Source organism: Sciurus carolinensis, chromosome 1 (assembly GCF_902686445.1).
Source record: "Sciurus carolinensis chromosome 1, mSciCar1.2, whole genome shotgun sequence".
Classification (NCBI taxonomy): domain Eukaryota; kingdom Metazoa; phylum Chordata; class Mammalia; order Rodentia; family Sciuridae; genus Sciurus; species Sciurus carolinensis.
Window position 1 is genome coordinate 206366542 of NC_062213.1, and position 25841 is coordinate 206392382.

Genomic DNA, 25841 nt, shown 5'->3' on the forward strand with positions numbered 1-25841 from the left:
GACCACACACAGTGAAATTATTTCTTAGTCATAAACTGAAAAGTTAATTGGCTTCATTTCTTTAAATAGATTCAATTATTTAAGCAACAATGAATCTTCCAGTGGTACTTACAAGCCAGGGATGCCTGTAGGAGATGAAGGTTGAAAGCCAGCTACCCAGAGGTCTTTGCAAACTGCCGCCAGGGGCGGGCGGGTAGGGAAGGGATTTATTTGTGCTTATAAAATATAAAAACTGCCCTCAGTTGCATGATTAGATTGGATGCAACCAGCTTATTAAAAATTAATGCAGCCCAGAAATGGTGCGTATCTACGATGGAGCTCGGTGCTCTTGAGAACAGCGGGAGTTCCTGAGCTGGAGCTCAGGGGCACCAACCACCGGTCCCCAGCCTCCCAGAGAAGGCGGAAAAACCAGTACTGGGCTGCCTTTGGTTCCTCTTGTTGCTCCATGGCTTTCCTCCCCTTCCCAGGGGCTCAGCCTGGGCTCTAAGTGAAAAGCTCGCAGAGGAAGTGGCCGTTTGCTGCTTCCATCCCAGCGCACGGCTCCCTTCCACGCCACGACCATCTGAGGCTTGGTTCAAGTACCTGTTCCCACTGTGTCCTTTCTCCCCAACAGTTGTGGCCCTGGCTCTGAAGGTTCATCAATCCCAGAACAGTGTCTGTGGTTAGCAGAGGTTCTGAGCCTCCATCCCTCCCTGCTGCCTCAGTCAGAGTTGCTTCCGTGTCCTGCCCGCGCCGGGCACGCTGCGCCTTGTGCGTCCTCTCCCAAGCCTGGGTTACCTTCTGAAAGAACACGCTCAGAGGCAGAGTTGAATCATTAACCTCAACTCAGACTCTCACTAAAGCAAAGCTATTTGAAACTGCAGGGCTAATTAGGAGCCAACATCTATCCTTTCCTAAAACAAACGAAGACAAGAGACAAGATCAAGGCTGACGGCTGCTGTGCACTTAGCGCTCCGGTGGGAGAGAGGCGTGTGGCCCCCAGGTGAGCATGTTGTGTCCAGGACCTGGAGAAGGAAGACAGCACTGGGTCAGCAGAGACTCGCTCAGGACACGGGAGGAGACTCAGAAGCAACTAGGGGCAGAGCATCTTCTACGTCCAGAGCAGAGGCCAGAGCTCCATGCCCTGCTAGTGCAGGGGAGGTGACTCCAGGGACGTCCAGGGATACAGCTCAAGGGCCATTTCCAGTGTTCAGCATGTCTAGGACACAGACGTGTGGAAAGGCACCAGGTGACGTTTTATGGCCTGCTACCTTGAACTTCTGATGTGCTGAGGTGACAGGAAGACCATCCCATCAAGACTGCTCTGCCAGAGGGGGCCCAGCCCTTCCCAAAGGGACCTGCCATCTCTGCGACTCGCGTCTTCCTTTGGCCTCGCCCGTCAGTGAGTGCCCGCCCCACACGGGCAGGAGGGTGCTGGCAACTCTCCTCCTCTGGAACGTGCCTAGACGCTCCTTGGCTTCGCAGAAAATCATTTGAAGTTAAAAGCACAAAAACTAGTGTAAATATGGAATTAATTACATCTGTCTCCGCTTAAGTCTTTTCAGAATTAACTTATGAAATGTTTGCCAGTTAAATTATTAACATGTAACTCTGAAGATAATGAGTCAGTTTAAGGTTATTTAATTACCGGCAGAATCGCAATGCTCACCAGGTCTCTCGCGCGTCTGTCCTCAGGAGTGAGAAGTCGCTGGGCGCTTTCCCTCGGCCGACGCTGCAGCTGACAGGTTTCACCTGAAATGATAGTGCGTCTCACAAACAGGGTGCTGGCTCTGAGTTGGCAGGTGTCTCAGTCCGCACTGACAGAGAAGTCACCAACCAGGGCTAATTGATCCGGTCCCTGGGCGTGTGCAGCCTATCAGGACCGTGTCACGCCTGGGAAACAGCCCCTGCCTCCCACCAATGGAGACCCACCAGGGTGGGATTCTCGGGGTCACTGCTCAGCACTGAACACCCCCAGCTTGGTCCCAGATGAGTCCTACCAGGGCTACAGCAGTGTGCCCAGAGCCCAGCCTGTCACTCTGTCATCAAATGACTTCACGTCGAACATGGCAGCCGCCCTGGTCCACTGGCCCTTGGACAGCACTTCTTCTCCGGCTGATTCTCAATAGCTGAACTTCGCCTAAACAAAGAGCAAGACAGAAAACTGGCATTGATGGCAGCGGGAAGCGCAGAGGTTCCGGGAAAGGCACAGGTCCGAAGAGTCTTGGTGGCCGCCCCGCGTGTGTCCAGCTAGGGCACCAGAAGTAACAGCAGCAAGGGCCAGCAGTGTGTGTCCAGAGAAAGCCATCCTCCCCCCACGGCCCTGTCACAGGGGCACAGAAAAGGCTCCAGGGCCCGGGTGGGAGGGAAGCCGTCAGCCAGACCGCAGCGTTCTGGAGAAGGGCTCAGTTCCAGTTGCAGCAATGTGCATGGGCAGCGGAGAGCCCCTCAGCCATGGACGGTCACCTCAGATGACTGGTGCAGGGTGACCCTTCAGTTGCCTCTGGACAGTGCCATTGGATAAAGATCTGAGGACACACATCCTGGCCCGTTCTGAGCTTCCAACATCCTCCCAGAGGACCTCTGGTCCTGTCCCTCTTCTGGTGGCCAATCTATGCTGCACAGTGACCACTCCCTGCCATGACAGGCTTCCCATCTGGCAGCAGAGCTGCGTGTGCAGCCTTAGGGAGAAGCCCTGGATGCCATGCCGCCAGTTCCCGACTATCCCAGAAGTGGGGTGGCCGTGGGGTCCCTTGGTACCTGCAGGACTCAATGTAACCAAACGCAGGTGTAGATGACGCCGGAGCCCTCAGAATGCTGGGTGGGCTAGAAAGTGGACCAGGTCCTTTCTATGTCCTTCTCCCTCTTTCCTGTCTTGGCTGCAGCCAACCCCGGGTCTCGCAGAGAGACCCCTGGTTCTCAGGATCCCCTCCACCATGGCGGAGGCAAGGGGCCAGAGCAGCAGCCGGTGGTGGTCTCACCGGGGCCTTGGCCTGAGGGAAGACTGCCTGCCTCTGGTGTCACCATTTCCATCAGGTGCCCGGAGAGGCTCCCAAGTAGCCAAGCAAGAGGAGGAGATGCAGAGCTCTGGAACAGGAAGACTGTCCATCACCACGATCGTGACCCTGAGGAGCACACCAGCCTCACGCCCTCGAGGGACAGACCGGGGGCTCTCAGATCTAATGTGGAAGGCTGAGGTTTGAAATGCAGCTGAGTTTTCTCAGGATGGTCTATAGCTCTTCATGCTCAGAAGCAAGGAAGCTAATTTCATGCTTCAGGGAATTGGTGGACCATCTGTGGGATCAGGAAGGGGTTCCTTCCTTGGAGGGGCCCGGCTCCCGCAGGTGAGGTACATGAGGAGCTGCAAACTCAAAATCTCCAGAGACACACGCAGCCCCCCGAGATCATGGGGACTCAGGGAGACGCCAGGATCGAAACAAAATCCAGCGATGCGGGGGGGGGGGGGGGGGCGATGGTGACCATTAATAACAATGTCGCTTCTGCAGCGTGAGCTCCCTCTGTTCCCACCCGGCCACGTGCCTTGGTCCTTCCTGGCTTGTGGTAATTTTCAGTTTAATTAGCGCGGTTCTGTGAGATGGCAACAGGTCCTGGTCTATCTTCCCGGCTAATCCTGCTAATTGTTTATCCAGCCTTCGGTAATATCTCATTAACTTCATAGGCCATCATTTCCACATCATCTACGGGGATTAATTTTCTGCAAATCTAGAGACGTGGGTGCTTGTGAACATTTTCTTTCAGAAACAAAACAGAACCAAACAGATTTAACCAAAAAAAAAGAAAAGAAAGAAAAACAATCCCAGTCACCTGGCAGAGATGGAGAAGCCATCACCGTCTCGCGCTGTGGTGTCCCTAAAGGAAGTAACATCGGTGATCTTCCCTTTGATTTTTTTAAAAGCCACCTAAGCAGTTCATCATTTTTATGGTAGCCATTATCCATCAGGCATTTACGGCCGTGCAGATAAAGACAAGACGCACATGCAAAATATTTGGAGGTGACGCAACCGGGCCTGCAATTATTCGCTTTAATATAATGAAGTGTCATCCTCGGCTTTTATGGCCCCCATCTGATTTCTCAGAATGTTAGTAGGCACCCGCCTCCCCCCCCAAGAAGACAGGAAATGCAGAAAACGAGGCGCCAGCCCCTCATCGCGCCAGCCGGGGACAGGCCTGGGCTCTGCCCCTCCCACGCTCACTGCGCCTCCCAGAAACTCCCCACCCAGAGCAGAGCTGACCCCTGCGCCCCATCAGGCCCCACCCGGCCCTCTCCGCACGCCTCACCAGCCTGCACCCTGAGGACTGGCAGCTCCCCTTTCCCGGGCGGCAGACAAATGACTCCGCCCTTGGGCACAAGTCTGAGAGCCCTGCTGTGGCACGCCCTGCACATGGGGCACGCCCAGCGCCCCAGGGGCCCTTCCTGGGCCACCTGTCCCACCGCTGGCGCCTCCCTCCTCAGCACCGTGGCTCACGCTTCTGCTGTGTCCGTCCCCAGGGGCCAGGCCCAGCCTCCACTCTTTGGAGGACAGTGTGGGCTTCTCCACGGCCTGCCTGCCAGGAATGTGCTTCCGGGTGGCCACACAGCAGTTCCTGCAGGACTGGGAGCTGCTGCCCATCATCCACAGACTGCAACGGGCGGGGCGTGGTCACCAGCCAGCAAGGTGACGGCAGGAGGCTGGAACAACTGTCCTCGCCTGTGTCCACCAGGTCCAGAGACAGCCTGAGGATCACTCATGGTGCCCTGCTTCGAGTGGGAGGGTCGGTCCCACAGGAGTCCTGAGAGGCGAGAGGGAGGACTCTAGGACGGGTAGCGGGCTCCAGCTTCCCTGGAGGGCCGAGTCCATCCCACCTGGCGCAGGGCTGACAGGGTCCAGGAGGGACCCAGAGGACTGGGCCATGCTCTGAGTCCTGCTCCTCTTCCCCCAGGCCCCGGTGCCCAGTGGCAACACTCCCTCAATGCTCCACACTTGGCAGAGTTCCAGACCCTTCACCACCGTGAGGAAAGGCAGGACAGGAAGCAGGACTTGGGGCCTAACTCGCCACGGCACCCTGTTCCAGAGGTGGGAAGTCCCAAGAGGCCAGGAGCCAGCAAGCATCTCCCAGACACCCTGGAGACCAAGACAAGATGTTTACGAGTGGCATCTGAAAATGGCCAGGAAAACGGCCCGGTGGAGCAGCTGGAGGAGTCTTCCTGTCTTAGGAAACAGTGAAGGCGGGTCCACTCCGGGGTTTTCGAGTGGTGACTGTGGTCCGGGGGGAAGCTCCTCTGGACTGAGCGCTTTCAGACGAACGTAAGGAACCCACTAGGGAGAGCTGAAGCCCACCATGGACCCTCCCTCTGTGGCCAGGCGGTGCGAGGGTGGAGCTGGCCGTGGGCTGGGCGGCGAGCCCTCTTCCAAATGTTTCTCCGTGTGTTGCAGTCGCCCCTCTTGGGAATCGCAGCCCTGGTTCACTGACACTCGCGGACGTAGTTTCCTGTGGTGATGAACTTGTTTCCTGTGGTTGGTCATTTTATTTCTGATTTTTTGTTGCAAGAAAATCTGCTACGGAGCCTTTGACCTGCCTCCTTTGAAGGCTCAGGATCGTTTCTCAGGCAGCCCAGCTGGAGCAGACGTGCAGGCCACAAGACGTGCTCCTGCGGCCTCCCTGGGACTGTCACTTTGTCCCCGTGGTGCCAGAGCTACATCCTGGCTGCGGGTGAGAGTTGCTGTGTCCTATCAGTTTCCCGTGTTTTATATCAGGAGTTTCCTGGGTTGGTTTTCTTTTTACTAAAAGGCCACGTGTCTGTTTTGTCCATTGCTACTTCTGCCCATGCAGCAACTTCATGTAAGCACCTTCTGTGGCTGGCATCTTTGAGTGGGTTCTCTCCAGGGGTGGAAACTTGGTCCCCAGTGTGGCAGGGACCTGACCCTGGGACCTGATGGGAGGAGGCAAGACAGGCCCCTCCCTGCTCTTTGGCTTCCTGTCTGATGGTGGGATCTCCTCCTCTCACGCCTACTCCACCATTGTAGTGCCGTCTGCCACGTAGTCCTCACCAGAGCAGAGCTGTTCCCTCAGCTCTCTAGAACTGTGAGCTAGATGTGCCTCTTTTCTTTATAAAGAGTACAGCTTCAGTTATTCCATCATAGTAACAGAAAACGGGCTAATCCAGAATTTGAAATACTGCTCCTTTATTTTTACCTCTGCAACAAATATCATTTTTTTAAGTTTGTGACATATACATTCACACACCAGTGGTACATATATTCACTCTTTCAAGACACAAAATTCAGCAGCACCTAGCACATCGCAGAGGTGCAAACTTCACCACCATCTATTTCCAGGACATTTCATCACCCCAGGATTAAACTCACACCCATTAGCAGCTGATCCCCGTTCTTCCTCCCCCAGGACCTGCAAGTCTCTAGTCTTTCCCCCCATGGAGCGTGGCTGCGCAGGACACCTCGTGTGAGAGGACCATGCAGTGTGAGGCTCCCTGACTCCCTTCACTGCTGAAGCATTTTCTAGAATCACCCCACTGTAGCCTGTATCTGTACTCCTCTCCTTGCTTTGGCTACACAATAATCTGTTGTGCGGACACACCCCCTTTCGTCCACTTGTGAGTGTATAGCTGTTCAGCCCGTCTTGCTATCAAGAAGGCCGCTGTTTTCTACATCCACACACGTTCATGCCAACGTCTTGCTTCCACTTCTCTTGGGCACGCGCCTCGGAGTCCATGGGAGTGTTAGTTTCTTATTGCTGCTGTAACAAACGATCACAAATTGAGTGGTGTCAACAACACAAATTTATTGGTCTACATTCTAGAGATCTGGAGTTCAAACTCCATCTCCCTGGACTGAAGTAAAGGTCCATGCTGGTTGCGCTCCTTCCAGAGGCTCCAGGGAGAATCTGCTCCTGGCCTTTCCCAGCTGCTGGGGGCCACCACGTTCCTTGGCATGTGGCTGCTTCCTCATCCTCTGGGCCAGCAGTGGGCTATCTTCTTTCCTCTCTGACCTCTGCGTCCTTGTCACTTCCCCCCTACCTAAATCTTCTCCTAGGACAGTACAGCCACATCCGTGGTCTCCTTTGCATAGTCACAAGTGGCAAGAATCTGTGCATAGGTGTCTAGAGGGGCCCCTCTGTGCCTGCTGTGCCGGCTCACCTGGCAAGTCCATGCTTACATTTTGAAGGACTGAAGACTCTTTCCAACATGGCTGCACAATTTTAAATTGCTGCCGATGGTGGATGAAGGGTGCGGTTTCCCCATGGCCTTGCCCACAGGTGTCAGTGTGTGCCCTGTGATTTGGTTTGACTGGATTATAGTCATCTTGGTGGGTAGGAGGCAGCATCTCATGGGACTCTGGAGTCTCATTCCCCTAAACACTAGTGATACTGAGCACTTCCTCATGTGTTATTGGCCCTTTCTATTTCTTCTTTGTAGAAATGTCTTCATCCATTTTTAATTGGGTCATCTGTCTTTTTCTTGTTGAGCCATAAGAGTTATTTATATATGCTGGGTACGAGAATCTTATCAGATACATGATTTGAGTTTTTTCACAATCTCTGAGCATCTTTTCACAGTATTATATTGATGTTTTTCTCTCAGAGTTTTATACTTGTTTTCTTTAGATCTCTGCACCATTTTGTGTTAATATTTCACATCTGGCATGGTGTAGACATCCAATTTCATTCTTTTGTATGTGGGTATCCAGTTGTGCCAGGACTATTTCTTAAAAGGAGTATTATGTCCCCAAATGAATTGCCCTGTCATGCTTGTTGAAAATAAGTTCACCATAAATGTGTGAGTTTACCTGACTCTCAGTGCTGTTCAATTGCTCTATTTGTCTATCCTAATGCCAGTTCTACATAATCTTAATTCCCATAGTTCTGTACTGTTTTGAAATCAGTAAGGTTTATAATAAGTTTAAAAACTTTCCTAGGTTATTGTTACTATCCTGGGTTCCTTGAACTTCTATATGAATTTTAGTATATTTTAGTATTACTTTGTCAATCTGAGCCAAAAAAAAAAAAAAAGCCACCTACCGTTTTGGTAGAGATTTGGGGGTTTCATTGAATCTGCCATTTACCATCTCAACTATGTGAGTCTTCCAATCCATGAACATGGGACAGATTTCCATGTGTTTAGGTCTTTATTCTCTTTCAGAGATGTTTATAGATTCAATGTACAACACTTATACTTTTCTTGTTAGATTTATTCCTAAGTCATTTATCCTTTTATGTTACTGGAAATGTAATTATTTTATTAGTTTCATTTTTGAATTGTTTGTTGCTAATGTACATGAATAGAATTGATTTTTGTATATTGATCTTGTATCCTGCAACATTGCTAAACTCATTTATTAGCTGTAATCATTTTTTGTGAATCCCGTATAATATTCTATGAACAAGATTGTATTATCTGCAAACAGGGATAATTTACTTCTCCTTTCCAATATGGCTGCTTCTTATTTCTTTTTCTTGACAAATTGCCCTTACTTTTGGTTCTTTATGCATTGCCAAATAGCATCACCTGATTACAAATTTTTTTTTGTAATTTAACATAAACTTAGCAATTATCATGTCCTCTTTTCAACCTTCCTTAAGAAATACATTTCTATTCTGAAACTCTGAAGATTGTCCCATAATTATTTTCTGCAGTGAAATTATTTTGCTTTTCTCATTAGATAGTTCTACAACTGAAACTGAATATTGGATGTGTCAAGAGATAATGAGATAGGGATCTAATTTTATTTTATTTCCCATGTGAGTAATCAATTGTTCCAAGAACCATTGATTGATTGTTTATTGTTTTACCACTGGTCTACAATAACACCTTTCTCATATTTTAATTTCTCTTGCATGCATGACTCTCCTTTGGGAGCTGTGTGCAGTTCCTTTGTATGTTACTGACGCCTTGTCTGTTACCATACCTATATGGCTTTGTAATGTGCTCTGATAGCTGACATCAGATATCAGCACATTCCACACCACCTCTTAAACTTACTCAAAACCATCTGTCCACCTTTATCCTTTTCCTTTTACATTTAAATTTTAGTTCAGCTCATCAACTTTCTATTTCTAAAGGACAAGAATTTTGTGACATTACAGATTAATGCAACATTACAGATTAATTTGAAAATAGGTTTGTTTTTAGATAACATGACACATTAATCATGTTTCCTATGGTATTTTTAAAGGAATATTTTTGTAATTTTCTCTATAAAGTTCCTGAACAACTTCTATTAGAAACATTTTTGTTTGTAATCTTTCTTTTGTTTCCATTTTACGAAAGCAACAAAAGTATAAATTATATTTTATTTTCATGGCTGATATATGAAATTGAAAATTTTGTTCTACAGTATTCTTATAGTTGTTGCTTTGTTCAAGAAATGTGTAATGAGTATGTCAGGCACAATCCAGAGACCAAGACTACACAAGGATCCAAAACAGACTTAGCCCTGCACCTCCTGGAGCTGATGTTCTACTGGCAAAAGGGGAAAAATAAACAAACAAAAGTACCATATGTAAATATCTGTGGAGAATACTGTGGAGAAAATTAAGCTGGTCATGGGTGGGATGGATGGATGGATGGCAAGATAGATAGACACTGTAAGGTAAAATAGGTGTTGTACTGTTTTCACTAATTGCATTTTTGGTAGCAGTGCTACGTTTCTGGAATGTTCATATGCCCATGATGAGATAAGGGGAGCAGGCAGTATGTTGATATGTACAGTGAGAAGAAGGGTGTACGTGTAAGATTGATGATGTGTAGTAAATAGCGAATAGTTCTGACTTTGAATTTAAAATCTTCACTTAAACTTTTATGGTCCAGATCTGGAGTGTCCTTCAAGGCTCCTGTGTTGAAGACTTGGCCCCCAGTGCAGCAGGGTTCAGAGGCAGGGATTTGGGGAAATGATCAGATCGGGAGGACTCTGACCTCATGGTCACCAGGGGGTCCATTCACTGACGGATTTGTAATTCGAATGGACTATTGGGAGGAAGTGTCCCTGTAGGAGGTGGGTCCTAGTTGAAGGAAGGAGGCCCCTGGAGGCAAGCTCTTGGTGACAATATGGCTCCCCAGTACACACGCCTCCCCCCATATCTCATCTCTTCTCCCTCTCTCCCCCCATCTCAACACACCTCCCCCCAGACCTCCTCTCTCTCTACCACTAGGAAGAAAAGTGGTGATCAGCTGAAGTTTCCAAAGGTGTTTGAATTTATGAATCTATGGGATATAAAAACAAACAAACATTGAAATAAACCAAGCTAAAACTCATTGCCATCTTTGGAAAAAGCTGGGGAACCAAATCATTATTTTTAAATGCAAGAGAAAGAAACAGACTTTTTTTTTTTTTTTTTTTTGACTATACTTTGATAAAGGGAAGTTTCTTTTTATGCAAACATTTCAGCTAAGAAATAAAGAAGGAAGGAGAAAAAATGCAGAGTGTTGTTTTAATCAGCTTTCCATCACCGTGACAAAATAGCTGGGGGAGAATAGCTTAAAAGGAGAAAGATTGACGTGGGTTCGTGGTTTCAGAGCTTTCTGTCCGTGGTTAATTCTTGCCATTTTTAGGCCTGTGGCAAGCAGAACTTGTCGGCAGAAGGGTGTGGTGGAGCAATACTGCTCAGATCATGGCCGTGGGAAGCACAGAGAAGAGAGAGAGGAAAGGGCTGAGTATGAATAGCTACCTTCAAGGCCACCCCCCAATGACCTGCTTCCTCCAAGGAGGCTCCGCCTCCTAAAGTTTCCACCACCTTAAGATTCCCTAAAGTTATGCATGAATAAATAGATCAGCCCCCTTCATCGGGCCAGAGCCTTCCTGGTCCAGCAACACCCAAAGGCCTCACCTCTGAACGCTGCTGTACCGGGGACCCAGACTTCAACACATGAGATTCTGGGGACATTTAAGATGCAAACGAAAACAAACACCAGCATATTCTCAACCCCCTCCTGAGATAAGGAGCTACTTGATGATCACCGATTCTTCTGATGTCACAAAAGAAAAGAGGACAGACACCTCTAGCCAGAAACATAAAACACTACTAATGAAAAGTCCAAAGGGTCAAAAGTGGATACACGGAGGGCAGGAAGGCTGAGAGGCCTGAGGCCAGCTTTGGAAGCCAACAATACGGGAAGAGTGCAAATAAGCCCTCTGCTTCAAATGGGGCTCGACTGGATCTAATCAGCAAGGTGGACCGGTAGATAAAGTGTTTAAGCCCTTAAACTCCTTGGGCGTCTGCAAACGGGAGTGAAGAGTCTCATGAAGTCCGCGCCTGTGGCCCAGTGGCAGTGACCGGTGCCTCCCCGGATCACTCTGAAGTAAATTTCAGGCATCATCTCATCCCTCCTGGAAGCACCGTGGCTTGGATCTCTGCCGAGAAGCCCTCGTTTCTACAAGTGACCACGGTGTCATCATATGTAAAACGGAAGGCTCATTCCGCACTATGGTCAAATGTCCGGTCATTATTCAGATTACCCAGGGGTCTCACTTTTCCCCCTTTTAACCGTTTGTTTGAACAGAACCCGAGATCCCTAATCCCGATTGGTTGGTGTGACTCCAAGCGTCTCTGGAGCCAGAGGTCCCGCCCTCCTGTCTCCCTCATCTCCTGAGGTGTTCTGTTGGGTTCCCCAGTCTGGACGTTGCTGGCCTCCTGCACGGCGAGCTTTGACATGTCCTTCAGCATGCTGGCACTCAGTTCCCAGCGCAGCAGTGCCAGGCGGAGGTACCCGAGGGGACGTGCTTGGGTCCTGAGGCCCTGCGTGGCTCAGTGCCCCGGGTCAGGGGCTGGCAGGACTGGGCTCCCTCCTCTGTTCCTCATCTTGCCTTCTGCCAGGAGAGTGCAGCGCGGAAGCCCTTGCCAGGAAGCCTCAGCTGCCAGTGCCCTGACCTTGGCTTTCCGGCTTCCAGAACTGAGGGGAAAAGTCTTCTGTTCTTTACAAATGGCCCAGCGTGTGGCGCTCTGTGTCACACTGTGGTGCTCTGTGGCACCGTGTGGTGTCCTGTGGCACCCTGTGGCACCCTGTGGCGCTCTGTGGCCCCAGCTCTGACTAAGACGCACTGCTCTGCTCTTCCCCAGCAGCATGTCCAGCCAAAGGGCAACGGTGCCTCTCCAGCATCGTCCACCTCTGCTGCTCTGTGGGAGAAGCAGGCCCCTGAGACGGAAGGCAGGAGCTCTTGGGGCTGCAGTTGAGGGTGGGGAGCCTCCACTCTCCTCTCCCCAGAGTGATCCCTGCATACGCCTCACTGAGGCCAGGAGCCGGGCGGGACCACCGGGAGCCACGGACAGACGGTCCGTGGGTGTGGGTGAAGCAGCCACAGCCGCCTTCTCCCCAGGACGCATCCCTGCCAGGAAACCATGCGCTGGGCACAGACGATGCAGCTCCTCCCCTGGCTCCCCACACAGTCCTCACAACCACCTCATGAGCTAGGTCGCCGTGGCCACTTTTACAGAAGAGGAACTGAGGCTCGGAGAGGCTCCAACGTGCTCTGTGCCAATAACACACCAGGACTCGACCTGGGGTTCTGACTCCTGGGAACTTTTTTCTTCTGCTGACAGATGAGGGCAGAAGCAGGTGCCCTTGCGTGGGACGCTGCCTCCAGGACTAGGAACCCGCTGCCGTGCACGCGCAGCGCCATGCGTCTCCTGCCCCGCTGGCCTCTGACCTCACTAGCTCTGCTGCCTCCACGCTGCCTCCTCCCCAGCTGCACCCTGTGCAGCCAGGTCCCGGGTCAGTGGAGCAGAAGGAAGAGGCGTGATGCCCCCACCCTGTCTCCATGCTGCGCAGCAAGGGAGTAGCCGGAGACGGCGGGAGGGTGCCAGCCCTGCCCTGCTCCGCTGGTGCTTTTGCTCTCACAGGCGAGACTTGCCCGGTTCAGGAAGCAGCCACGACCTTTCCCAGCAACCTCTGTGGGCCTCTTTCCCCCAGCAAGAATGATGGCTGCGTCCCGGGCGTGCTGAGGCGGAGCACCACGGCGTGATTTTGCAGTTGAAGATGGACAGCTCCTAATTGCCTCTCGGCTTTTCTTTCTCACAGTCATTTCACTTTCCAGTTGGGTTTCTCCTGCAGGTGCCTCTGGCATCTCTGCGTCCTGAGAAGCTGACTGAAGAGGTTGTTTTAGAGCGCCTTTCTAGGGTGGTCTCTGCACTACTGAGCTGCTTTTCCAAGGGGAAGGGCCCAAGGGTGAGGCCTGCTGAGGACCCGGTGCCCAGGCAGAAACCCTGGCCCTTCCTATAGCCATGCTGCCAATCGGCGACATCAGGCTGCCTGCAGATATACACAGGAGATCCCACAGGGGTTGGGCTCATGTGAGCCGAGAGCTGAGCCAGAACCGCAGATCTGTCCAAGTGTGAAGGCCCCAGATCGAGGGAGCAGATAGTGTGACTGCTCAAGTAGGAGGCTGGGGCCCAGGAGGGATGTGAGTCCTGGGTCCAAAGCCAGACAGCCTGGAGTTCAGGAGCGCGTCGGGTCCTGCGGAAGAGACCCCTCGCCCTCTGTACTTGTTCTCTCTGGCCCCAGGAGAATGGATGGTGCTGCCCACGTTGCGGGCTGGTCTTCCCTGCCCAGTCCAGACCCGCTTACTGAGCTCCTCCCGAAACACCTCCACAGACACACCCCACGTCATGCTTTTCTGGGGCTCTAGGAATTCCTTGATGCGGTCAAGTCGACACCTAAAATTAACTACCAGGAGGGGCCTTTCATTTTAAATGAGAAAACTCTGGAATGTTCCACTGCAACCAACTCACTTAGACCTCATGCCTCCGTCCTGCAGTTGGGGAGACCGAGTCCCTGAGTTCGGCAGCTCGCCAAGGACCCTGGGCCAGCAAGGTTGGCTGCTGTCCTGCCCGTCTGATCACAGGCAAGCACAATGTCAAAACCCCGATGCTGCCCAGCCATGGGGCCACAGGTGGGATCGCTCCTCCTGCTCACCAGGTCACCAGAGAGGCCCCGTCAGTTTTCAAACCGGGTGGAAACTGTCACTTGCACACAGTCCCCAGGAAGATGGCTCTAGTCAGAAAAAAAAGTTATTGTAAGAAATCAGCTCCTGTGATTGTGGAGATGGGCAAGTCCACGATCCACAGGGCAGGCTGGCGGGCTGGAGGCCCTGCGGTGGCCACCGTCCCTGCTCCCCCACCACAGGGTACAGACAGGGAGGCGGAAGCCCTCGGGACCGGAGGGGGTTCTCAGGGGTGCTTTGAAGGCATCCCAATTCCTGCGCCCTCTGTTCCTGGGGCACAGATCCATACGGAGCGTTCGTGGGAACCGCCAGTGAGTGCGACCTTTCACCCCGACTTACCCGAACAGAGTGAGAAAGTCGACTCCGCGAGGAGAGCACTTTACAAACTTCCCACAAGCTGGTTTCATCACAACCTTTGGACCCAAGCAAATGTGTGAGCCCGAGGGCGATTTTTAAAAATAGCTCTCAGAGATGCAGTGGGCTAATAAAAGCCTCGCAGGGCGGGTGGAAGCGGGTGGTTAGACTCTGTCATGCTGCGGCCCCATCTGGGAGGCACTCCGCAGATGCCCCAGAGCATCTGGGTAGTGTCCTGCCCAGCGCTTTGATCCTGCACCTCTCGCTGCCTGCACGGCTCTCCTGAGCACAACGCTCCCCAGGGCCACTCTGGGGTGGAGAGATCAATAGCAGAAGCGACTGCTGGAGGATCGCTACCGCACCGGAGCTCCGGCTGGCTCACCGCCCTTCTGGAATCTCTTCAGGAGTGGCGTCTTCCCTAAAAACCTAACGAGAGTGAAATTAGGAGTTCAGCAGATGTTCCCTCTGCTCTCCTCTGAGCTCCGAGTGTGCCCTTGAGGAGCTGGGCATGCCGAGCCTCAGGGTCCGAAGCTGCCAGCTGCCCGCCGAGCTGTGACAGGTGAGCTGTCCTGCAGGGCGGAGGAGCGACTGGGCCTCGTCACTCGTGCAGACCACGTGGCTCTGGTTTCCCTGCATCCCTAGCTTCAAGGCTGCACTCGCCTTGGTGACCTTGTGGGACCACCTGCTTCTGTACACCTGAGCCCACTGCAGCGCGTGGGAGCCTGGCCAGGTGGGAGGGGCTGACCGCGAGGCGGCAAGCCAGCCCTGCCTCCCAGCTCCCCGGGCACCTGAGCTGCCCGCGGGCGCCTTTCCCCAGCCTGACATTTGCTAGGGTTCTTTTCCCTGCATTCTTGCCCTTCTGGCTCCTCTGCTCCGCAGTCTGGGTCCCTCCTTCACTCAGGAATCCTGTCCTGTCCTCAGATTTGGAGACAGTCATTCAGGCCAGGAAGTGTGAACCCAGGGAGGGGACAGGCCAGGCTCAGGGACTCCAGGCACAGTGGGCCAGACGCATGTGCCTGGCTGGGGCGGGCTGTGTGGCCAAGGCAGCACCCACCCCGGGCATGGCCGTCTGCAGCCTGACCCGGAGGAGCAGATCAGAGCAGCCCCGTCCCGTCACTGTGCCCTCTGGTAGGAACGTCCCCCCCGTGGAGCAGCTCATGAGGTCCATGGTCCCCCAAGCCTCCCGAGACTCCCCCGGGAAAGCTGACTCCCGTTCTGCCCCTCTGGCAGCGTCCCCTCGTCCCTGAGAACCTGTCATCCGTCACCTTCCAGGCTGCGGATCCCTGGATGTTGCCGGGCAGAGACGCCTGCTTTATTGCTCGCCTGAAGGCTGCTCTGGTGGGGCCTGACGAGCCAAGGTGACTTTGGTTGGCAGCAACTTAATCATAGTCCTCAGCTGCCCGATGACCTTGTCTGTCTGAAGGAAGGAAGAGGACGCCCACCTGTGCTCTGGGGCCCTCCCTCCCCTGGCTCCCCTTCCAGCCCTCCACCCAGAAGAGCCTAAGAACCATTTCGTCCAGTCGGCGACAACCTTAGAGAAGGAAAGAAAGCAGCAGGTGCGGCCTTGGCCTCTGACCTCCCTCTGGCCTCGGGTCGTTTCTGCTCAGTGCTTCAGGCAGACTCAGGGCAGCCTTCCAGCCTGTGCCCACCTGTGTGTTCAAGCCCTCACCCAGAGAACCAGGCCAGGTGTGCAGCCAGGGTCTAAGGCTGTGGCACCCCCGGGAGGGAAGACCCCTGGGACTCTGGGTGGGCTGCGGGTGGCGGAGGAGCTGGCCCCAGCCTCTCATGGCTGCTCTGGGAGGAAGGCCTGGCAGGCCCTGCCCAGCTCCCCACAGGCTCAGTTGCTCCCTTAGTGACGCACAGCTGACTGGGGTCTGCAGCTTCACGCCCTGTCCAGCATCCGAGAGGACCGGGCTGCACTGCGGCAGCCAGGGGAAGAGCCGGCGTCCACACCCGGAGCACAGCTCTGCTGAGGGCGTTGTTCCTTCTCGGCGTCATGCACACGAGAAACCCCAGATGGGTACGGTAAGCCGCACCCCTGAGTGGGCCAGGAGGCCCTGCGGCCCTGCCGCGGTCAGATCCCAAGCACTCACTTTCTATACCATTCGATAGTCGAACGCAAGCAGGGTGCCTGGGGCGACAGGGAAGCCCGGCCTCCGCGGACTCTTGGGACAGAAGACACCTGTCCAACTCACGCTCTGGGGTCAACCCCCAGCAAACTGGCCCTAATATCCACTCCCAGGTGGAGGTGGGCCAGGCCAGGTGGGGCAGGCAGCCTGAGAGCCCCGCAGAGACTGTTCTTCCTGGGGGCAGGACGGTCACCTCTGGGCACTGCTGAATGTGTCCCTGGGGCCAACCTCCCTGCTGGGCATGAGAGGTGCACGCCACAGGGGTCCTTGGTGCGCCGCTTCCTTCCTGCTGAGCAACAGATCCCGGAAATCTCTCCACTGGGTCCACAGGAAGCTCCCTGGCCCTCTCAGCTGGGGTGGCCGGGTGCTGTGGATGGGCCACGGTTTGCCATCCCTGCGAGGGAGCGTTCAGTGTCCCTCACTGTTGGCCACTGTCAGCCGTCCTAGAATTCGGACTTGTACATATTTGTCTGTCCGTTGCTGCAGGGCGTCTTCAGGGTGCATTTCCAGAAGCCGGGTCCTGGCTCCGTGCTACCTTTGTGCGCAGCCCCGCCTCCGTCGCCAGAGTGCCCTGTGGAGGGCCAGGGCGGCTTTGGGAGCTGCCCTGTCTCTGCCCTGGAGCTGTGGCCCGCGGCAGACTTGGAGCTGGAATCTGGGCAGCACTTAACACTGAATCACATGAAAATTGGAGCAAGTGCCAACATTTCACAACGGCTTTTCTGAAACCCGGGGGTTTGGCAAACTTCCAGGTCCTCCGAGGGACAGCAGCGCTCAGTGTGGAGTGATGGACAGCAACCTTTACTCCACATAACTGCTTCTTTATTCATTGTTTCTAAAAATTCTGTCACCGGTAGGTAAGCGGGAGCCCCAGGAATGCAGCCTCGGCCCCGTCCGCGGTGAGACCCGTGCCGCGACCTGCGCCGCAACCCGCGCCGCAACCCACGCCGCAACCCGCCTGCTGCGAGCCTGCAGACCTCCCGAGTCTCCACTGCTTGTCATCCATCCTCACGAGGATTCCTCACTTCTTTGTGATTTGAACACTCGAGATCCTCTTCCCCCCATGTTGATTAATGCACTGTAGCTGTGACCGCCGCCCTTCCGTGTGGCAGAGGGTCAGAGCTGGTCCCTGGGTCTGGGTCTTTGCTCGGCTCCACCCATTCCTCCCCACCCGTCCCGCCTGCCCTGCCTGGTCTCTGTGGCCCACGCTCTCTGTGCCTCTGTGTGCTCAGCAAGCTGAGGTCTCACCATCATCTTTCTGTGACTGGATCCCAGGCCCGTCCGCATTGCTGCAAGACTCAGGACTTGATCCTTCCTCAGTCTGCACAGCATTCGATCCCACGTAGCGAAATCGGCACGGCAGACATGCCTGCAGTCCAGGTTGAACGCGGCGCCGCCCACGACAGCCAAGACTCGGCTCGAGCCAGGTGCGCACCAACCGAGGCTCGGAACCCCCGCAGGGCCCGTGACGCCCTCGGCTGTGACCTCACAGGGATTCTGTATTGCCACCTGCAATCAGGAAGTGCGGGACCACAGGAAGGTGGGGTTTCTCGTTACGACGCCTCTTCTGATGCTCTGAAGAAGGCGGCCGGGCCTCCTTGCTGGCGGGCTTCTTGTTTGCACACCTGCCTGCACACCATGGCCTACTGTGGCCACCAGGGCGGCACCGAGGCCCACCATGGTCATCCACAGTGCACTGGAAGCCCAGTTCCGCCCAGGCCCTGCCCGCGGCTGCCTCCCGCCCGGCTGGCAGGCAGGGCCCCTCTCTCGGCCTGTTTGCTGCCACACGTCCTGCATCCTGTGCCTGGGTTTCTGCTGGTGGTTCTGCTGGTGACAATGACCCATGTGCTGAAGGGCCATCCAGCCCCTGCACACCAGAGGCTGTGTTGCACCTCACGGAGGAGACGTGTCAGGCAAGCTCTGTCCAGACAGGGGTCAGGGCTAGCATGTGACCGTGAGCTCCGTGTTCATGAGCCCACGGCCTCAGCTAGAGCAGGAGTCTAAACAGACGCACGGACGACCCGGCTGTGCGTGGATTCAGGGTGGAAATGTCGTGACCAGGGTGGAGCACAGCCTGCCGGCGATTCCCACGGCAGCAGGGCCAGCACTACTGCTCAGGGTCCATGACCTGCAGGTGGACCTACGGGGCAGCAAGCTTCCACCATAAGATGCAGACTTTGCTCATCTGTGGCTCCCTTGCCAATCTTTAAGGCACGCGTGTGGGACTCCTAGTGACAGCCTCACAGGCTCTTAAGGGACAGGCTCCCGTCCACCCCGGCCCTGGCCATCGCCTGCTTCAAGGCAATGCCGCCCTCAGATCCCAGAGCCAGAGGTGGCCAAATCCTCAGGCGGTGGCTGTGTTCCTGGGCCAGCACTGTCCCCACCTGCGCGCAGCCCTCGGTCGCATCCGGCCACGCACCAGGGAGAGGACGGAGGTGCCGTGAGACCCACTGGAGCCCACGTGGCTTCAGCAGCAGTGAGGAAGGCCTCTTGGATGCCCAGCACAGCTCGGAGATAAAGGGACAACCAAGAAGGCTCCCGTGCCGAGGGACAGCAAGGCCGCGACCAGCAGGATGCTCCGGGGAGTCAGCAATCACGGCGGCCCGGACGTGTGGACAGGCCTGTCGGGGCCGGGTGATGACCTCTGTGTAGAGGGCCCACGCTAGTGTTTTCCTCTTCGTCGGCCAGGGGCCATTGTCACCGTCCCTCAGCCCTGCTGTCACGTGGAAGACCACAGACAGGGGTCCCCATAAGACTTGGTCCACTTCACAGCTCTGCCAGAGTCTGCCCCCGGCCAGCAATGGCCCTGCTCGCTGATTCCCTGCCTCTTTTCCCTGAGGCTCCAAGACGCCTCAGGTCCCTGGTCAGCAGTTGCCTGACTCTGGGCAACAGGTCAGTACTTGAACAAAACCAGTCAATTACTCTCAGGCCTTGGTCCAGCTGACTCAGCTGAGGCCCAGTCCAGCCCCTGCTTCTACCCCAGAGTGTCTCACCTGGAGACTTGCCCAGGACCCTGCCCTGGGGACCTGGGATGGCCTGAGAGGCTGCCTTCCCAAGGATCTCCCGGGCAGCCTTGATGCTGCTGGGCCAGGCCACACTGGGGGGTAGCGGCCATGGCCAGGGCTGAATGCCCCCCAGGGGCCTTCCCACGCCCTCTCTTCATCACCCTGCCCTCACGCCTGCCCAGCCTCGGGAGGCCTCGCAGCGCTGTCCTCTGGAGGCCCCGTCTGTTTCTCATGGAGCTTCTGTGGCAGGGTGGAGAGCGCAGAGCAGAGCCCACCCTGGGTGGAGGGCAGGTTCTCAGGGTGGCACGGCCTAGCCTGGGCACACAGGAAGTAGATTTGGGCAGATGTCGCAGCTCCCTCTGCCTCCCAGGGCCTGCGAAGAGCCCCCAGGAGGGCGGAGCCCCCTCAAATGGCTCATGTCTGAGCCAAGCTTCCTCCTGGCACAGGGGCGCCCCTTGAAGCCACAGAGCTCCTGGTCCACACAATCCTGAGTCCACCGGGCCGGCCTGTGGAGCGGAGGGGCCGGGAGCTCATCTTGAACTTCATCATTTTCTCTGTAAGAATATTTGGCCAACATCTGCCCCTCGGGTGCAGGACCAGTGGGAATAAATGTCTTGCCCAGCACCTAGAGCCCCTTGCCTGCACCAGTCCACTTAATTTGTCACAGACATCAGCGGCGGCAAGGCCTGAACTTCAACCCGCAGTGGGTGGCATTTGGCGCCTGCTCTTCCCTCCGTCCTCCACCCACCAGGACAAGGCCTGCCCCCTCCCCGCGTGTCCCCAGACTTGCCCGGCCCCCGCCAGCTGTTCTGCATGGGAGTGCATTTTCTAGAAGTTGGCAGGGGTGGGGTGGGGACTGGAGCAGGGAGGGGGGGATGGCTTGGGGGATTGGCGAATGGACACTCTGTTTCCATTTCAATGGGAGACAGTGCCGAGGGTCACCGACTGGCTTCTCTGAATATGCAGAGGACAGCAAGAGAGGAGAATGCAGAGGGAGTTTGGAAGCTCGGTTGACAGGTTCTAAAATCTCTATCGCCCCTGCCTGTGAAGTCCCTGCAGACGCCTGGCCAGGGCTTGTTGGGATGATCCATTCATGACCCTTGCTTCAGCAATGGCTGAAGGACACGTGGTCCTCAGGGTAGGGCTGGGGCCAGCAGCGGCAGCATGGCCTGGAGGCTTGCTACAGTGCCCATGGCCAGGCCCCACCCAGCTGCTGGCCCATCAGGGGTGGCCCTGCCTGCTCTTAGCTCTGGTGCACCCTCAAGTTCCAGAGCCCCTCTCCAGGCTGAGCAGGGAGCCCCTTCCCCTCCGTGCCACTACCCGAGACAGGCGAGCAGCCCACGTGCGGAAGCCTCAGTCACGGAGATGCTGTGCGTCCGGTTCAGCTGGAGCTCACCTCTTCATTATCTGTGAACAAAGGGCTTTGAAGGTAATGAGTCAAGTGAAGGAAATTACAGGGAACTATTCACGGGGAAGAATTGTTTCTGGATACCTTATTACATTAATTGTCTCTATGCAAATCATTTCCCCTAATTACGATCGAGTCTGTCATTAGAGCAGATACCCTGAAACACAGGCTGAATGCTCAGGTCGGCTCCTGGCTCAACCTGAAAGTGATCCGACATGAATAGGCTCTAGTTTGCACCCCTGTAAAATTCAGGACACCAGCAATTTGCCTCCCAGGGCAAGCACCCAAGAACAGAAATCTTCATTTTTACAGACAGATCGGTAAACCCGCAGCATCCACTACCGCCTCCAGCTTTGGATGAATAGTAGCAAAGGTACATGAATAAAAAGAAATGAATGAAGGAAGACCTTCGATAAAGCGCCTCCCAGCTGGTTTTCTCATCAGACAGTGGCCGGTCTCAGGAGATGGGGACACGCAGATGGGCGTGTTTCCCTAACCCGTATTGACTTTGGCTTCTAAAATCAATTTTCTTTATTAGCTGATGAATTTCTTCAAAAGACAGGCTGTGTGGAACCTGGATAAATTATTTAAGCAGTAAATTGTTTCCATTCTAACTGGTAATAGCGGGCAGATGTAATAGGATATGGTGAGGGCTGCGAGCTTGGGGAAGGTCACCCTGGAAGAAGGGAACAAGATCCTTCTGAACCCACAAAGGTGAAGAGCTTCGAGCTCACAACCGGACAAGGCATCCACCCAGGTCAACTGCAGGGCGGCTCCTCCAAGAGTAGCCTGAGTGTGCTGGAAGCTCTGTCCCGGGAGGCCTAAACGTGGCCCTGCGACCAAGCCTTCAGGACTCACGAGGCCCATGTGACAAAGTGTTTCTTCATAACTGTCCTCCGGTGGGGTCTATTAGTCAGGGTTCTCCAGAGGGACTGACCCACGTGGGGAGGCAGAGAAAGAGGTTGATTTCTGTTAAGGAACTGGTGCTCGAGATTGTGGGAGCTGGCATCCAACAGGGTAAAGACACGCACAAGAGTTGACGTGCAGTTCATCATGATGGCTGAGTAGGAGCAGAAGACCCTCCTCTTTGGAAAACCTCAGTCTTTCTCTGAAGGTCTTCGTCCAATTGAATGAGGCCCACACACCTTATGGAAGATCATCTGAGTTACTCCAAGTGCTCTGATTTAACCGTTCATCTGAAAAACACCTTCACAGCAACATCCCGAGAGTGTGTTGAGAGACCGGGAACCCTAACCTTGCCAAATGGGTAATAAAATGAACCATTCTAAGGGGAGTTCAGTTGATTTTATCTACCAGTATCCACTTCTGCTTTTGCTGGGAACGGGAGCCACATAGTCCTTGAAAACCTACCAGCCCCAAGTTCAGTCCTTGGAACCATGGGTTTGCTGCAGACTGAGCCTTGGGTTTCAGACGTGGCCAACGGAGTCAGGTTGACCCACCAGCTCATTCCTTTGGCACCCCGAACCTCACCCTCTTAGAAGCCATGGGGTGATTTCCAGGAGGAAACACCGCCCAGGTTGCCCACCACAGGACCCTGCTCCCTGGTGTTGTGTGACCCTTTGGGAGCAGAGCACCTGAGAGGCTGGCGTCGGAGAGAAGCCTTCAGAGTCCTCCAGCACCAATGGGACCCGACCAGTATGTCTGGACGTGCGATCAGAGGACTGCGAGTTCGCATGTGCGTCCTAGGCTGAGAGGTGGGCGTACCCACGTCTCCGTCTGCAGGGCTCAGACATGCCACGAGAGCAGGGGCTGAGTGCATGCTGATGAAGGCAGGGACGAGCCACCGATGCCCATTCTCAGCCAAGCCAGCTGAGCGTCTGTCACCTGCAGACAAACACAGGATGGCAGGAGCCACAAACAACTCCAACAGTGGACCTCGGCATCCACCAAGACCGGTGGTGTCTTCAGAACACACGTAGCTCCACTTTTCCATCCAGTTCATAGTTTAGATCAATGACAAGCAAGCTGATTGGCAGAAACAAGTCTGAAGCCCATTCCTCCTCTAAGTGACACTGATATACTCCTGAAGCTTGTCCTTCCAAAAATCTGCCAATGCTTCAATGCAAATCAGTTGTTAACAAAGAGGCTGAGAGAACACTGCTTCCAAATAAGGTCCCTCTGCTGGCGCATCCAGGAGTATCGATGCAAAGCCGGCTGGTGTTTGGGTTTCATCAAAAGACTCACAGTGAGTTGAAAGTTCTTGGCTACAAATGGGTTTCCAGGTTCTTTTCTGTTGTGATTGCACAAAGAACAAACGAGTTCCCTCGTTTCACATAAACTGCAAAATGCATCAACAGAAGTTGGCATGAGATAGCTTCAGAGTTGAGTCACAAACCACAATAGTGACGAGGGAAAAGAGCTAGTTGTACATGTGGTGGAGATGGAGGGGCCATGTGGAGATGGAGGGGTGATGGTGGTGGAGAAGGAGGACCATGTGGTGGAGATGCAGGGGACATGTGGTGGAGAATGGAGGGGCCATGGTGGTGGAGATGGAGGGGCCATGGTGGTGGAGAATGGAGGGGCAATAGTGGTGGAGATGGAGGGGCAATGGTGGTGGAGATGGAGGGGTCATGGTGGTGGAGATGCAGGGGCCATGTGGTGGAGAATGGAGGGGCAATGGTGGTGGAGATGGAGGGGTCATGGTGGTGGAGATGGCGGGGCCATGTGGTGGAGAATGGAGGGGCAATGGTGGTGGAGATGGAGGGGTCATGGTGGTGGAGATGCAGGGGCCATGTAGTGGAGATGGAGGGGCCATGGTGGTGGAGAATGGAGGGGCAATAGTGGTGGAGATGGAGGGGCAATGGTGGTGGAGATGGAGGGGTCATGGTGGTGGAGATGGAGGGGCCATGTGGTGGAGAATGGAGGGGCAATGGTGGTGGAGATGGAGGGGTCATGGTGGTGGAGATGGAGGGGCCATGGTGGTGGAGATGGAGGGGCAATAGTGGTGGAGATGGAGGGGTCATGGTGGTGGAGATGGAGGGGTCATGGTGATGGAGATGCAGGGGCCATGTGGTGGAGATGGAGGGGCCATGGTGGTGGAGATGGAGGGGCAATAGTGGTGGAGATGGAGGGGCAATGGTGGTGGAGATGGAGGGGTCATGGTGGTGGAGATGGAGGGGTCATGGTGGTGGAGATGGAGGGGTCATGGTGGTGGAGATGGAGGGGCAATAGTGGTGGAGATGGAGGGGCCATGGTGGTGGAGATGGAGGGGTCGTGGTGGTAGAGATGGAGGGGCCGTGGTGGTGGAGATGGAGGGGTCATGGTGGTGGAGATGGAGGGACCATGGTGGTGGAGATGGAGGGGTCATGGTGGTGGAGATGGAGGGACCATGGTGGTGGAGATGGAGGGGTCATGGTGGTAGAGATGGAGGGGCCGTGGTGGTGGAGAAGGAGGTGTCGTGTGGTGGAGATGGAGGGGCCATGAGTGGCGGGATCCTCCGCTAGGGAACTGGCCTCCCCTCTGGGCGCACATCTATGGGTTGCCTGCAGTGAGGACTCTCAGTGCTAAATGCGGGGCAGCCTGGAGCCCCCAGACTGGCTGCTGAGGGCTCTCAGAGGAGGCGAGAGCCACCCTCCGCTGCTCTCCCCAGCACGGTTGGCCCCCCCTGCCTCCCTCTGCTCCAGCGCTGGGAAACCATTGTTATCATCATCTGATGAAAGCTGTCTTAATAGGAAATGGCGACCTTTCTAAAAACGGCCTGCCCTGGCCATCTGACTGAACTCACCCCTGGAACATGCTTTGTGAGGGCAGGGCTGGGGGAGGCTGCAGTGCCAGATGTAAATTTACCCCGGGCGGTGACCTCATTCTCCCGTGACTTACAACCAGTCTGACTGGGGCCTCCTCCGCTCTAGTCCTGGCACCCACACTCTGGGTGAGGGGTGCGGGTCCAGCCTGCTCTTCCTCTGAAGGTTCTGCCCTCACAAGTCTCTGGATTATACTGGAGGTGAACAGCAAGGCCCAGCGGAGGCTGCGTGTGGCGGCCAAGGCCTGCCCAGGTTTCCGGAGGCCCCACACAGCTCACAGGGCCCGGGCCGTCTCCCAGGGCTGTGGGAGCAGATGTGACGGCCAGCCTGGCCAGCTGGAGGGGCCCTGCTCTGCACGCCCACCCCAGCGTCCCCTCTTCCTCAGAGCTGTCCCTCTCGGTTGTCCCTGGAGTCCCTTTGTCATTGTCACGGTCTCCTCCCGGGCTGTGTGCAGCTTCCTGGGTTTTCACCTGGATCTGGGAGAGGCTGTTTGTTTGGGACCAGAGTCTGACCAACCCTCTGCCCGATCCCTGTGAGCACCCTGCAGCTGCCGTTGCAAGTCACCACCAAGTGGGCAGCTTAATGCCTTAGACGCCTGCTGTCCTGCAGTTCTGGAGGGCCCAAGTCTGGGCCGGGCCTCTGCGTGACCTCGCTCTCCCTGAGGACTCCAGGAGGATCTACTCTTGGCCCTTCCTGCTCCAGGCGGGTGCCAGCTGTTCTCGTGCCCCTTGGCTGCAGGTGAGATGCCTCTGAAGTCTCCCGGCAGCTTCCCATGGGACTCCACCCTACCTGACCTGTGTCCAAACTGCCCCTTCACCTGACGACACCAGTTAGGCTGGGTTAGGCCATAACCCAGCCTATACATATCGTGTTTCCAAACAGGGACTCATCCTGAGGCCCCGGGGCTGGGACGTGCGTGCATCTTCCTGGGGACACAGTTCAGCTTGTGACCCCTTCTTCCCAGTTGGCGTATTCTGCCCATCGGGCACCTGCCAGCAGCCTCCCTGTGTTCCTGTGCAGGGATGTCCAGGGTGGTGGAGACCCTGGCTGACTGTCTCTGTGTCCTGCATTTCCCCACCACTCAGACCTATGTCCTTCCTGGGGAACCCTGGGCAGGGCAGGCCCTGCCTGGCCACCAAGCCGGCACGTCGGTAGATCCAACTGCAGCTCTGGATAGTGGCCGCCGACCCAGCCCAGAGCTCAGTGTGCCAGTCCGAGGGCCTCTCCCTGGTACGTCTGGGCGACCCCACGGT

General features: G+C 55.1%; 1 long non-coding RNA gene across 2 annotated transcripts; it reads right to left on the bottom strand.

The window, feature by feature from the left end:
• Nucleotides 1-1683: 1683 nt before the first annotated feature.
• LOC124992811 (uncharacterized) lies at nt 1684-14512 on the bottom strand. 2 transcript variants are annotated; one of them, XR_007110190.1, is made up of 3 exons: nt 14271-14512; nt 13720-13981; nt 1684-1731 (listed from the first exon to the last, which is right to left on the bottom strand). It is a non-coding gene; the product is annotated as an uncharacterized LOC124992811 (long non-coding RNA). The 2 variants fall into 2 exon arrangements; XR_007110189.1 differs by lacking the exon at nt 1684-1731 and adding an exon at nt 11247-13444.
• Nucleotides 14513-25841: the final 11329 nt, after the last annotated feature.